This window comes from Dendrobates tinctorius, unplaced genomic scaffold, assembly GCF_039654945.1.
Source record: "Dendrobates tinctorius isolate UK_male_01 unplaced genomic scaffold, ASM3965494v1 ptg000011l, whole genome shotgun sequence".
Taxonomy (NCBI): domain Eukaryota; kingdom Metazoa; phylum Chordata; class Amphibia; order Anura; family Dendrobatidae; genus Dendrobates; species Dendrobates tinctorius.
Window position 1 is genome coordinate 72175631 of NW_027361679.1, and position 16147 is coordinate 72191777.

The following is a 16147-nucleotide window of genomic DNA, read 5'->3' on the forward strand; positions in this document are numbered from 1 at the left end:
GTGGAAACACGGACAAACTCCTCGTTTTTTTTTTCCAGAGTCACACACAGGTAGCTTCTATTTGTCCTTGCTAGAAGGCGGTACACGGTAGTGTGTGAGGAGCGTACGCCGCTGTACGGTGTGTGTATGTAAAATTGTCAAGCTCCGTGTATTTGTATGCGGACTGACACACGCTGTCTCTGTCTATTTTCTCTTTCCCCATGATGGCACCATGGAGAGAGGGGATCCGCCCCATGGGGACAGGAAACCTAAAGACAAAAAGGCGGTACCTCTCTCCCGCGTCAGTTGGTTTTCCTGTCCCCACAGGGAACCTATGGACTTACCAGTCGTCGTTGGATGCCGAGGCCGACCAGTTGGATGCCGAGGCCGACCAGTCCAGAGGTACAACCGCAGTCGACCAGTTGGATGCCGAGGCTGACCAGTCCAGAGGTACAACCACAGCCGGACATGTCCTCAGATACAGGGCGCCAGCGGCAACCGCGGCAGTCACCGCAACAGCCACAACGCCGGACGAAGGATCCCAAGGACCAGGCGCAGTGACACAGCAGCAGCAGCCGCTCGGAGTCCCGTCGCAGCAAGGAGTCCAGTGGGGCAGTGGCCCCAAAAGACAAGGCTTCGGCAGACCCGGTGGTCCCTTCAGATCCGGTATCCATCTTTGGCTTGGTGGGTAAGTGAACTACGTGAATTTACAGACTGTAACTAGGGTCCCTCTCTTTTAGGGAAAGAAGTACACGCAGAAGGTTAACCATAAGATTTGCCCACTCTGTAAAGAAGAGCTTCCCACAGGGTGAGGGAAAACGCTCTGCCAAGCGTGCATTGACCACACGATTTGTAAAGAATCTCCAAGGTTCGCCTCCGACCTGAGGGACCTAATCAAACACCAGGTAGAAAACACCGTAAAAACCCTTCAGAGAGGAAACAAAAAGCATAGGAAAGCTAAGACCAGAGACCCTGAGTCAGACCTCAGCCACAGGGAGAGCGAACCTTCATCATCATCAAACGTGGAAAGTTCAGTATCCGACTCCTCGTCCTCCGAAGAAGGGGGTCGCAGCTGTTTCCCCATTGAAGAAACAGATAACTTAGTAAAAGCAATTAGAACGACTATGGGGCTGGTAGACACCAGGCCCAAAAGAACTATCAAAGACGCCATGTTCAGCGGGTTGAAACAAAAAAAGAGAAGGTCATTCCCTATGAACGAGAAAATAGAAGCACTAATACAGAAAGAATGGAAAAGGCTGGAAAAAAAGGGCCTCCTGACTCCAAAAAGGAAATATCCCTTTGAAGACCCAAGCTGCTCTTATTGGGAGAAAGCGCCAAAAGTGGATGTAGCTATAGCGAAAGCATCAAAAAAATTCGCCCTGCCGTTTGAAGACATGGGAACATTAAAGGACCCCATGGACAAAAAAGCGGAAACATTCCTAAAAAGTTCCTGGGAGGCAGCTGGAGGAGGACTTAAACCCGCAATAGCCGTCACATGCATGGCTAGAGCCTTGATGGTGTGGCTAGATCAATTGGAGAGCCATCTGAAAAACAAAACCCCAAGAGGCGCGATTTTAGACTCCGTCCAATTAATGACAGGAGCGGCGGCCTTTCTGGCAGACGCATCCGCGGATTCAATCCGACTGGCAGCCAGGGCAGCGTCATTCTCAAATGCAGCAAGGAGAGCACTCTGGCTCAAATGCTGGACGAGGGACCTGCAGACAAAATCCAAACTCTGCTCTATTCCATGTGAAGGCGAATTCCTGTTCGGCCCCACATTGGACGACATCCTTGACAAAGCAGGGGATAAAAAGAAATCCTCCCCAACCAGTCCAATTTCCCCTTCAAATGTTTTCGGAGCAGGAAATTTATCCAGAGAAAACCGCTTAGAAACCCCCAGGATAAGTGGGAGGACAGGAGAGGAAAAGGGAAAGGGTTCATGTTCAGGAATCCAGCAGACAAGAAACAACCCCAATGAAGGTGTCTTCCAGGTAGGAGGAAGATTAGGCCACTTCTTCCCAGCCTGGGAAAAAATATCAAACAGTTCCTGGATCCTAAACATGATAAAAACAGGCCTCAAATTAACATTCCACACCTCACGCACACCCTCTTTTATAGTGACCCCGCAAAGACAGTCAGCGGAAGAGCAAGAAGCAGTCCAACAAGAAATTCAGAACGTGGTGGAGAAATCAGTGCTACAAGAGGTCCCCGCCAGGAAAAAGGAGAAGGCTTCTATTGACCTATCTTCCTAAGGAGGAAGCCAGACGGGACATTCAGAGCGATAATAAACCTGAAAAGATTAAACAAGTGTCTGATAATCCATCCATTCAAGATGGAAACAATAAAATCCACAGTAAAAATGCTGTTTCCAGCCTGCTTTATGACAGTACTCGACTTAAAAGACGCGTACTATCACGTCCCCATACACACGGACTATCGCCAGTATCTCAGGATAGCAGTTACTATAAAAGGAGAAATAAGGCACTACCAGTTCAAGGCTCTTCCATTCGGGCTGGCCGTGGCTCCAAGAGTTTTCACAAAAATCATAGCGGACATCATGGCACGTTTAAGGGAGCAGGATGTACTTATAGTTCCATACCTAGACGACTTTCTAATGATAGGCAACTCCCCTTCTCACTGCAGGGATCAGGTGAACAGGACTATAGAAACACTAACCAATCTAGGCTGGCTGCTAAATCTGCCAAAATCCCGGACGACCCCGAGCCAAGTACAAGAGTATCTGGGCATCACCATAGACTCGATCAGACAAGACTGTCGCCTCCAAGAAGGGAAAATGATGCACATGAAGCAGATAGTGACAGTCGCGAAAACTCATACAGCGACAACACTAAGGAAAGCCATGTCCCTGCTCGGCTCAATGACAGCCTGCATCCCGGCTGTACGGTGGGCCCAAGCCCATACAAGGGATCTCCAGTGGGAGATACTAGCCGCAGAGGTTTCTCTTCACGGAGATTTAGAAGGGCGGTTAGACATTACACCCGAAACAGCCCACTCACTGGAGTGGTGGGCGGAACCATCCAACCTAGCCCGGGGAGTCCCTTGGGTATTGTCGATATCGCGAGTCCTTACCACAGACGCAAGCCCCAGGCAGCCAGCATTCTCTCAGAGTGTGTCTTCAGCGCTGTTGGTGGTGTGCTGATGGATAAGCGCATGTGGCTGTCTCCTGAAAATGTAGAACGCCTAACTTTTATCAAAATGAATACTGTAAGTCATGCATTTCTAATGACTTTTGCACTCCAGTCGCAGACTGGTCATACTAGGTGATGGTCTAGTTTTTAGTGTCATGCTTTGATCTTGTGTTATTGCAGTCTGTGCCACATTTGTCTTGGCTTCTGTGCCTGCTGTTGCAAACAATTTTTTGAGATGTGGAGACTCCAAGTTGGGTCTTCATCTGGTGGGTAGTGAAAAGTGTGTCAGAGTCCTATTATACTGTTTCTACTCTGTGGAAATTGAGGCCAATTTAGTAGTGTGTGTGACAATCATTTTTTTTTTTTTGAAATGTGGAGAATCCAAGTTGGGTTTCCTTCATGTGTGCTGCCTATAGAAGTAGGGCTCCCATACAGGAATGCCTGCATTTACTTTCACTCAACTAACTGTGTTATTATTCTTACAGTGGGTACCGAAAGTATTCTGACCTCTTTAAATTATTCACTCTTTGTTTCATTGCAGCCATTTGGTAAATTCAAAAAAGTTCATTTTTTTCTCATTAATGTACACTCTGCACCCCATCTTGACTGAAAAAAACAGAAATGTAGAAATTTTTGCAAATTTATTAAAAAGAAAAACTGAAATATGACATGGTCATAAGTATTCAGACCCTTTGCTAAGACACTCATATTTAAGTCACATGCTGTCCATTTCCTTGTGATACTCCTTGAAATGGTTCTACTCCTTCATTGGAGTCCTGCTGTGTTTAATTAAACTGATAGGACTTGATTTGTAAAGGCACACACGTGTCTATATAAGACCCCAAATCTCACAGTGCATGTCAGACCAAATGAGAATCATGAGGTCAAAGGAACTGGCCAAGAATCACAGAGACAGAATTGCAGCAAGGCACAGATCTGGTGAAGGTTATATTATGAAATAATATAAGGGGTGCGTTCGCAGCCGGGGCCCACCATGCAGAGGTGACCAACTGCTGCTAAACAATGAGGGGGAGGCATGTAGGAGAAAAGCCAGACACCGGTAGGTAACCCCTGACCCGGTGCTAGCAGGCACGAACTCCGTTGCTTCACGTAGCACGTGCCAGCCGGCGAACATCCGCAACCTGTTTACGTCACAGGTCACGGTAGTGTGAACCACTGCTTATGACGGGTGCAGTGTCCACCCTGACGGACACCACTAACCAGCCTAACAACGGTGCTGGAAAGCGCACGCACGGTGCATGGCATTACTGTGGCGAACACTGCGGTAGCAGTGTCGAGGAGGCCAGTACTGGCCGACGCCCTAGGCGCTGAAGATAGATGAGGATAACACTGCGGCGCAGTGTCCTAGCTATTGAGCTGACTCTAATTCCTAACCGTAACTCATGCGTAATATCCACGGAGGGGGAATTATAATGCGTCAGTCACCAGGCTCATTCATCCATCCTCATGCATACACTAAGTACTATAGCCTCAGAGTCTATCATAGCGCATGGCGGGGCGGCCATGCGAACCTTTTATAGCCGTACCCTTTCCGGACCTTCCTGATCCTCCAGATGGACCAATCAGAACTGGAGAAGGACCTGAGCATGTGACTCCCGATCCCCAATGGAAGGATTGTCTCATGAGCATGCTCAGTGCACAGAAGGAAGGACTTAGACTCTGGAGTCTTTTGCTGCTGGCCAGGCTGCATTGCCATAACTGGACCAGAGGTGGCAGCAGCAACCGAACCCACAATGCTGATGTGGGCAGAACGCTGGGATCGTGGAGTCTGCTGAGCAGGCTCCACTGCGGCCAGAGGGGAATGGGAGACTGTCAATGGCAAGGCTTGGGATTCCCGATGTGCAGCGCCCGGAACCCGACGCCTAACATTACCCCCCTCCTAGGACCCACTCCCTTCTGAGCCTCGCTGCACTCAAATGCCGCAATAAGGAGCGGGGCGTGGATATTCTCCACTGGCTCCCAGGTCTGAGCCTCAGGACCATGACCCTTCCAGTCCACCAAATAACATTTTTTGCCACGCACCACCCTGCATCCCACGATGGCATTGAACTCGAACTCATCCGCAGACAGGTCGGATGTCCCGGCAGATAACTCGGAAAACCGGGGCAAGTGAGCAGGCTCCAGGAGGGACATGTGAAAGGTGTCAGAAATGGTCAAGTGGGGAGGAAGAGCCAGGCGATAGACCACAGAGTTGACCTGCTGCAGAACCTTGAAGGGACCAATGTATCGTGGCGCAAACTTGGTGTACTTGGCCCGCAGCCTGATATTTCAGGCAGAGAGCCACACCAAGTCGCCAGGGGCAAAAGTTGGAGCGGGATGCCGATGCGTGTTGGCGAATGCCCTCATTCTCTCCTTAGAGGCTCGAATGGCATCCTGAGTGCGATCCCAAATGTCGCGAGCTTCCACTGCGCAGTCTGCCACCCTGGAATCAGTGGAAGACACTGGCATCGGGATGGGGATGCGCGGATGCTGACTGTAATTAAGGAGGAACGGGGTTTGACCGGTGAAGTCAGCTACTGCGTTGTTCAGAGCAAATTCTGCCCTCGGTAGTAAGGATGCCCAGTCATCCTGCCTGGCCGAGACAAAATGTCGCAGGTATGTGACCAGAGTTTGGTTAGCTCTCTCAACCAACCCGTTCGTCTCAGGGTGATAGGCGGAGGACAAATTTAGCTTAATTCTGAGCAGACTGCAGAGCTCCCTCCAAAACCGAGACGCAAATTGGGGACCCCGGTCACTAACTATCTTGTCCGGCATACCGTGCAAACGAAATACGTGCTTTATGAACAGCGCGGCGAGACCATGGGCAGAAGGCAGCTGCGCAAGTGGCACCAGATGCACCATTTTAGAAAAATGATCGGTGACCACCCAGATGACCGTGCTGCCACTGAATTTGGGCAGGCCGACCACAAAATCCATGCCGACCATCTCCCAGGGTCTATCTGCCACCGGCAAGGGGTACAGTAACCCAGCCGACCTCTGCCTAGAGGATCTGTTCCGAGCACAGGAGACGCATGCCTGAATGTATTCTCTCGTGTCCCGAGCCATGTGCGGCCATCAATAAGTCCTTGCCAGGAATTCCGTGGTCCGCCTAGTACCAAAGTGACCAACCACCCTGGAAGCGTGAGCCCACGCGAGAACCTCTGGCCGCAGGCGGAGAGGAACAAAGGTCTTGCCCGGCGGCACTGACTCAAGAGCGACCGGGGCCACGGTCCTCAGAAACTCAGAGGGGACGATTAGCCAAGGCTCAGCCTCCTCCTCTGCTGACACCACCGAGCGAGAGAGAGCATCAGCCCGGACGTTCTTCTCACCAGACAGATAGTGTAAGGTGAAAAGGAAGAAGAAGAGCGACCACCTGGCTTGGCGAGAGTTCAACCGCTGGGCCGTTTGTAAGTACACCAGGTTTTTATGGTCGGTGTACACCTGAAAGGGGAACCGGGCTCCCTCCAGGAGATGTCTCCACTCGGAAAAGGCCAACTTCATTGCCAGCAGCTCCCTGTCCCTGATGGAGTAGTTTCTCTCCGCCGGTGAGAAGGTCTTGGAGAAAAAGAAGCAGGGATGCTTCCGACCTTGAGCATCCGTCTGGAAAAGGACTGCTCCTGCACTGACTGACCAGGCATCTACCTCAAGGATAAAGGGTTTATCCACATTGGGACGATGGAGAATAGGAGCAAAGTCAAAATGGGTCTTAAGAGACGAGAAGGCCGCGGAGACCTGTTCCGACCAAACCTTAGGATTAGCTCCCTTTTTGGTGAGGGCCACCAAAGGAGCCACCAGTGTGGAGAAGTGGGGAATTAACTGGCGGTAGTAATTAACGAACCCCAAAAAACGCTGCACCGCTTTAAGAGAGTGGGGCTCCTGCCAGTCTATTACCGCCTGCAATTTGGCAGGATCCATAGCCAACCCCTGAGCCGAGATGATATAGCCCAGGAACGGCAAATACTACTGCTCAAATTGACACTTCTCCAACTTGGCAAAGAGAGAATTCGCCCGCAAACGGTCGAAGACCTTGCAGACGTCTCTCCGGTGAGAGGCCAAATCTGGGGAGAAGATGAGGATGTCATCCAGATAGACAAATTTCTGCTGTGGGTCAATTGATGCCACTTTTCCTGGTGTCTGCCCCTACTTTTAGCTGTTTGGGAAGCTTTTTGTCACCACTTATGGTGTTGTGTATACGTTTGGTTTGGCCGCAAATTGAATTTAATGGGGTTTTGGTATGTTCATTGAACCAAACCTTGAAAGGTTCACTCATCTCTGAGCTCATACCAGCTACAAGACTCTGCTAATATCATTATATGAAGAATATATAAAGAAATAATTTAGAATGGAATCTGTTTATAATTTCTGTTTTACAGAGGTGCTTGAAAGTTTATGAACCGTTAAGAATTTGCCTTATTTTTGCATAATTTTTACCTAAAACTCTATCAGATTTTCACAGAAATGCTAAAAGTAGATAAAGAGAACCAAATCGAACAAACGAGTCAAAAACAGTTATGTTTTTTAAAGAAGATATTGATCCAATTTCACATGTCTTTGAGTAGCGAAAGTATGTGAATTTTTAGGATTAGAAGATAATTTGAAGATTAATATTAATCTCTGGTGTTTTCAATCTGTGATTTCACAAATAGGGATCAAAGTCTGATCTTCACAGCACGTTTGTGGAATTGTATTTGTTGTATCCGCCAACGAGTGGTACCTGACGGCTACCTGCAGCGCAGTCTGTCTCCACCATCAGGAGATCCAATGAACACCTGGTAGCCTGTTAACTACGCCGCTTCCTGGGTAGGCCTGGTCCCGTGGCACAGTGTGTCCAAAACTCCACGTTCCCCACCGTTGGGTGTAACAGTTTGTTTGGCCATGGGCCCCTCTGATCCCCAGTCCTCTCTATGCTTTGAGCTGTGTCGGCAGCTGCGCTACCAGGTAGACAGCCAGGAATAAATTTAGTTTCATCTGATGACACTAAATGCCCGATTGGAAGCCTTGACGTCTGGACAACCTGAAACTTGTGCTCCTGGATTGGAAACCATCCTGTCTGATCCGCATCGGTACTCCCGGTGTGACACATTCCTGTACCTGCTCCCCTCGTCAGTGTGAGGCTGATGCTTGTACCTGCTCCCCTGGCCAGTGTGTAAGGGAGGGAAAGGACCGTAGTCGTGACCTGTATTTCGGTGGCAGCTGTGTCCAGTCATTCCCCTACATGAAACAATACTATGCTCCTCCACATACCTGCATCTCCAGAGTCATCTCCACCAGGGCACTTCCCAGGCCATAACTGTCCCTCTTCTAGGCGACCCCATCAATGAAGACATAGTCTGAGACAACTTTAACATTTTCTTTACTTAGGATTTTGCACGTTACATCCACAGTTGGTACATTATAACATTTGCTTGCTTCCTGATCTTTCCCTTGCTTCTTGTCACTTCTGTGCAGTACACACCCGGACCGGACTATACTAGATTGTTTCCCAGTTTGTTCCTGGCCCGACCTCATTACAATGACATTTCCTTCAGCCTGTTTCGCCCCAGACATGAATTCATCAATTACAACGTTTGGTGACCCCCTGGTGAAACATCCGACCCATCTGTACCGATCTCGTCGAAGCTCCAACTCCTTTCATCTCTCTCGTCCAGCCAACTTCTGTCCTAAAAGCATTGGCCCAGGCGGTAAGACGCCACATCTTCCTTTTCCTGTTCTGACCCACTGCTAAAGCATGCAGTGGCTGTGGATAGCGTGGGCAATAACGACTTAACGTTTACGTGACTGCCAAGCTGTCCGGGCCTATAGCCCATGTGGACACTTGGGCGCCCTGGTCCCTTCTGACCAAATCACTCTTCATCACTAACCTTAACTCTGAGCAGCCTCTCCTACAATTAACCCTCTATGAACATCCTATCAGGCACCACTAGTAAACCCCATCTAGTCGCCCGCAACATAATTACAACTACCCCCGGTCTATAGGGGAAACTATATACTAAGTGTGCCCTTCTTTAGTGTCCCAAGGAGGATACACTACCTTTCCCTGACTATATGTATACAAAGAACACATAATACATAGGCAATGTTATAAAACAGGAATGCAAGGCCATAAATACAGTTTTCTATACAATGGTAACACATTCAAGTGGCAATACTATAAGCAATGAGCGGTAATACATAGTTATACATGTAGAAGTACCACAGGCAATCATCATAAAACACATCTGTAAACATTTAGAACTGGAAGGCAATCAGAAGGAAGGGGAGCATGAAAGACATCATATCTTACCCCCTTACAAGTGTTCGACCAGTGCCTGAACCTGCATCACTGGTCTGTGTGCAGCCAATGCCTGAAACCTATTCCCCTGGTCCATGCGCTGCCAGTGCCTTAACCTGATCCGTGTGTGGCCAGTGCCTGAACTTGCTCCTCTGATCTGTGCATTCAGTGCCTGAACCTGCTCCTCTGGTCAGTGTGCGGCTATTGCCTGAACCTGCTCCCCAGGTCCGTGTCCGACCAGTCCCTGAACCTGCTCCCCTGGTCCATGTTTGACTAGTGCCTGAACCTGCTTCACTGGTCTGTGTGCAGCCAATGCCTGAAATCAGCCCATTTTTGTCACAGAGTGACTGGCCCAGTGTGACACAACCCACCAATCGGTCGGTCACTAAATGGCAAAACAAAAAACACACCAGGGAAACTTTAACACCGGTGGTCCCTACGATAGGGAACGGGGGAATGGACACCTCCTGCACTCACCTAAGGATGTACCCTGATCTCCCTATCCTCCCAATAAGAGTTTTTTCAACCCGTCACCGAGCAGGATACCTAAACTCTCACTTGCCCTGCTCCTATCCCTAAGTAGGGATTTTGGCGAGTGAAGACACTGGTCCCACTGCTGCACTTAGACAACACAAGGTAAGGTAAGACAAGCACCACAAGGAATAGGAAACACAATGCACCGCACAGCAGAGTAAGGCACCAGATCACAGCATTCAGCTGAAGCACCACTGCACCAGCAACCTCCTGTCTTCAGCACGGTTGGTATCCAAAAGATCCTGTATCACCAACAGTCAGCTGATGTATATCAGGCGACTTTTTAAAGGAAGGTGGGAGTGGTTACCACAGACATCAGCAAACACAGCAGAAATGTAATTAGACCAGCATGCCACCGGGGGGGAAAAATTGACATTAACCCCCAATGGCCTGAAAGGAAAAAAGTTTTAATATGAAAAGCCAGATTTGCCACAGATCCAAAAATGGATCGTGTCAATTTTTATCCGGCCTGCTAGAACCAGTCCCTGAATCAGTCAAGTCTGAATGTACACCAAATCAGTGTAATTAACCATTCCGTAGAGGTGCCAGAACTTACTAGTCTGAACAGAGCCCTAGTGCTTAATCCGTGTTAGCGAACCTGACTCTTGGGGTCAGCAGCTGCAGTACCAGTATCTGCCTAGGAGTGATACCTGGTGGCTATCTGCAGCCCAGTCTGTCTCCATCATCATGAGCTCCAGTAAACACCTGGCAGTCACTTAGATGCGTTCCCTTCCTAAGAAGGCCCGGCTCTGTGGTACAGTGGATCCTTGAACCACATGTGCCACAGTTGGGAGTAACAGTATTATGGTATGAACTAATGAGATTACTGAGAACATCATAAAAGAAGTAGTCGATGTTCATCAGGCTGGAAACTATTATAAAATCATTTTTAAAGAGTATGAACTCAACCAATCCACAGTCAGACAGATTCTCTACAAATGAAGGAGATTCAAAACCATTACCCTCCCCAAGACTGGTTGATCAATGAAGATCATTCTAAAGGGCCCATTACACATAGCGATATCGCTAGCAATATCGCTATAACGTCACAGGTTTTGTGACGTTATAGCGATATTGCTAGCGATATCACTATGTGTGATACTTACCTCCGACCGGCTCCCCCGCTGTCCATCGCTGATCGCGTGAGAATGTCCTGGGCCATTTCTCGTCGGCCACTTCCTGCTGGGCTTCCTGTGGCACCGACGAGCGACGCGTGGACGCGGGCGGGAGGACGTCAGGATCGCCGCGTCTGACAGGTAAGTAGCGACCCCCGACCCCTGCTATGTCGCTGATGAGATCTGCCTGTTTGGCAGCTCACTAGTGACCACTTAGCGATGCACCAGCGATCCATATCGCTGTCGGGATCGCTGGTGCATCGCTAAGTGTAACGGTACCCTTAGAGAATGGTGTGTAATAGTTTATTTACCAGGTCACAAAAGAACTCAGGGTAACCTCTAAGCAACTAAAGGCCTCTCTCACATTAGCTATTGTTAATGTTCAAGAGTCCAAGATTAGGAGGACACTGGACAACAATGGTTTTCATTGCAAGATTGCAAGGAGAAATCCACTGCTATTTAAAACAAACATTGCTGCCCATCTATCGTTGGCAAAGGATCACCTGCACAAGCCACAAGGCTATTGGAACAATGTTTTATGGACACATGATAACAAAATAGAATCATAGAATCATAGAATCGTAGAGTTGGAAGGGACCTCCTGGGCCATCTGGTCCAACCCCCTGCTCAAAGCAGGATTCGCTAAATCATCCCAGTCAGATGTCTGTCCAGCCTCTGTTTGAAGACTTCCATTGAAGGAGAACTCACCACTTCTCGTGGCAGCCTGTTCCACTCATTGATCACTCTAACTGTCAAAAAGTTTTTTCTAATATCTAATCTGTGTCTCCTCCCATTCAGTTTCATCCCATTGCTTCTAGTCTTTCCTTGTGCAAATGAGAATAAAGTTGATCCTTCTACAATGTGACAGCCCTTTAGATATTTGTAGACAGCTATTAAGTCTCCTCTCAGTCTTCTCTTTTGCAAACTAAACATTCCCAAATCCTGCAACCTTTCCTCATAAGACAGGGTTTGCAGACCGGTCACCATTCTGGTCGCTCTTTTCTGAACTTGCTCCAGTTTGTTGATGTCTTTTTTAAAATGTGGTGCCCAAAACTGGACACAATATTCCAGATGAGGTCTGACCAAAGAGGAGTAGAGGGAAATAATGACTTCACGTGATCTAGACTGTATGCTTCTGTTAATACATCCTAGAATTGCATTTGCCGTTTTTGCTGCTGCATCACACTGTTGACTCATATTCAGTCTGTGATCTATTAGTATACCCAAGTCTTTTTCACATGTGCTGTCACTTAGTCCTATTCCTCCCATTCTATATATGCTTTTTTCATTTTTATTGCCCAGATGTAGTACTTTGCATTTCTCCCTGTTAAAAACCATTCTGTTAGTTGCTGCCCACTTCTCCAGTTTATTTAAATCTTTTTGAATCCTCTCTCTCTCTTCTCTAGTATTAGCTATCCCTCCTAGCTTTGTGTCATCAGCAAATTTAATCAGTTTACCCTCAATTCCTTCATCTAAATCGTTGATAAAGATGTTGAACAATACAGGGCCCAGGACAGAGCCCTGTGGTACCCCACTTGAGACATTCTTCCAACTGGATGTGCAGCCATTTACGACCACTCTTTGGGTCCGATGACTAAGCCAGTTATCAATCCACCTAACAGTTGCCTTGTCCATTCCATACTTAATCATTTTTTCAATAAGGATTGTATGAGAGACTTTGTCAAATGCTTTGCTGAAGTCAAGATATACTATATCTACAGCATTTCCTTGATCCACCCAATCAGTGATACCGTCATAGAAGGAAATTAAGTTAGTCTGACATGACTTATTAGTTACAAACCCATGCTGACTCTGTTTAATCACTTCATTCTTATCCAGGTATTGACATACATGTTGTTTAATAATTTGTTCAAAGATCTTTCCTGGTATAGAAGTCAGACTCACCGGCCTATAGTTACCTGGGTCCACCTTCTTCCCCTTTTTGAAGATAGGAACAACATTTGCTCTTCTCCAGTCTTCTGGCACTTCTCCTGTTCTCCAAGAATTTTCAAAGATTATAGAGAGGGGTTCAAAAATTTCTTCTGCTATCTCCTTCAGTACTCTGGGGTGTAATTCATCTGGACCTGGAGACTTGAATTCATTTAGGCTAGCTAAGTGTTTCCTCACTATCTTTCTGTTTATAGATATCCTGGATTCTTCTATTCCCTTAATAGGACAGTGAATAACAGTTGATGTTACATTTACTTTCTGAGAGAAAACAGATGCAAAATAGGAATTTAAAAGTTCAGCCTTCTCAACATCCTGTCTTACCATTTCATCATTTTCATCCTGTAAAAATCCTATAGCATCTTTGACTTTTCTTTTACTTTTGACATATCCCCAAAATCCTTTATTATTGCTTTTGACATCTCTTGCAAGCCTCAATTCATTTTCAGCTTTAGATAATCTGATTTGTGCCCTGCAGGTTCTGCAGACAGCATTATATTCTTCTTTAGATATGCCTCCCTCTTTCCATTTTATAAACATTTTTTTCTTCCTTTTTAGCATGTGCTTAAGTTCTGTGTTCATCGATCCTGGTTTCCTTAACTGCTTCCTATTCTTCCCTCTTTTCGGAATTGTTAACAACTGTGCTTTGAGAATTTCATTTTTCAAGATTTCCCATCCTTCCTGGACATTTTTGTCTTTAAGGATATCCAGCCATTGGATCCCTCCAATTCTCTTTCTGAATCCCTTAAAATCTGCCTTTCTGAAATCTAACCTTGATGTCTGAGTCTTCACAGGTCTTCCGCCTCTAGTTATCCAAAATTCTAAAATAGCATGGTTGCTACCTCCTAGGGTCCCAGCCACTTTTACCTCCTCAACCATTTCCTCCCTGTTTATAAGGATTAGATCCAAGGTAGCAGTTCCCCTTGTTTTCTCCCTTACCTTTTGGAAGATAAAGTTGTCAGCAAGAGAGGATAAGAATTTCCTTGACCTGTTAGTTTTGCCTGAGAGAGATTCCCAACAAATGTCTGGATAGTTGAAATCTCCCATGACAACTATGTCATATTTTTTGGAGAACTTGGCCATTTGATGCATAAAGAGTTCATCCATAGCTTCAGCTTGCACAGGCGGCCTGTAGTAAATGCCTACAATGGTGTCCTTTCCATTGTTCTGTCCTTGTATTCTTACCCAAACAGTTTCCACAGAACTCCCAGTCTCTGAAGCTTCAATCTCTGTGCAGATATACGCGTTTCTAACATACAATGCGACACCCCCTCCTCGTTTATCAAGTCTGTTTCTTGCAAATAAGTTGTATCCTTCTAGTCTTGTATTCCAATCATGTGTATTGTCCCACCAAGTTTCAGTGATTCCAATGACATCATATTTCTTTTCCTGTGTTAGTAGTTCCAATTCTCCTTGTTTGTTGCCCATGCTTTGTGCATTAGTATAGAAACATTTTAGTTTGTGATTGGTTTCTCTTTCTCCAATATTTTTATTAATTAGATTCTTTCGTCTTTGTTCTTCCTTTCCACTTCTAATAGCAGAGTTCTCAATAGCATTTGTCAGGTGTATGGCTTTTTCTGGTCTTTTGCTTCCCTTCCCATGTTGTTCTAGTTTAAAGCTCTCCTTACAAGTGTAGCAAGGCGACTTCCAAATACATGCTTTCCAGTCTTCGTAAGGTGCACCCCATCTCTAGCAAGTAGTCCATCGTATAAGTAGTTCACTCCGTGATCCAGAAATCCAAATCGTTGCTGACGGCACCATCGACGTAGCCAGTTATTCACCTGCAGAATCTTATTCCACCTCCTTGTTCCATGGCCATCCACTGGGAGGATGGAAGAGAAGACCACCTGCGCTCCCAGTTCTTTCACTTTCTTGCCTAAGTCTTCAAAGTCTCTGCAGATGGTTTCCAGGTCGTTTCTTGCAGTGTCATTTGTCCCCACATGTAGTAGCAGGAATGGGTAGTCATCTGTAGGTCTGAAGAGTCCTGATATCCTGTCAGACACATCTTTAATTTTTGCACCTGGAAGACAACACATTTCTCTTGAAGTTATATCCGGTCTGCAGATAGCGGCCTCAGTTCCTCTCAACAGGGAATCCCCCATGACCACCACTCTCCGTTTCTTCTTCACAACATTTTTCTTTCTCCATCCAGGAGGACTCTGAAGGCGTACAAGGTTGCTGCTTGTTGGCAAAGTCTTATCCTGATGTATTTCTTCATTGTTTTCCTGCGTGAGAGCCTGGTACTGGTTTCTGAGCAGTATGGGTGCTGACTGCCTCCTGATCCTCCTGCTTCTCTGGGTCACATGTCTCCATTCCTCTGTTTCTTCAGGTGCACTTCGAATTTCTTCTCTTTCTGTAACATGAAGAGATAATTCTGCTCTGTCCAAGAACTCTTCACCTTCCTTAATGATCTTCAACGTAGCTAACCTCTCTTCGAGATTTTGCAACTTTTCCTCCAACAGGGAAACAAGCTTGCATTTGTGGCATGTGAAGTTTGGCTTTTCCACTGGTAAGTCTGTGAACATGTAGCAAGAAATGCAGCTCACCAAATGGCTCCTGGCCTCTTCCATCTTGAGATTTCTTAAAAACGATGAAAGATGAGCCCAGATTCGGCGCGTGGTTTTTCCGCTTTCCTCTTTTCAGCTGCAACGGCCAAAACCCAGTGATCGTTGAGCTCGTGGAGACTCTTCACTTATCCCAGAAGGCACTGGGAATATGCAAATGATCTCCTCAAGACTCTTCCCCTGGTTTTCCGATTTCCTCTTTTCAGCTGCAACGGCCAAAACCCAGTGATCGTTGAGCTCGCGGAGACTCTTCACTTATCCCAGAAGGCACTGGGAATATGCAAATGATCTCCTCAAGACTCTTCCCCTGGTTTTCCGATTTCCTCTTTTCAGCTGCAACGGCCAAAACCCAGTGATCGTTGAGCTCGCGGAGACTCTTCACTTATCCCAGATGGCACTGGGAATATGCAAATGATCTCCTCAAGACTCTTCCCCTGGTTTATATAAATAGAGCTCTTTTGTTTAAATTAGAAACATTATGTTTGGAGAAAAAAAACACTGAATTACAACATAAAAACAGCTTACCATCTGTGAAACAAGACGGTGGTTGTTTTATAGTTTGAACTTGCTTTGTTGCAAAATGGCTTG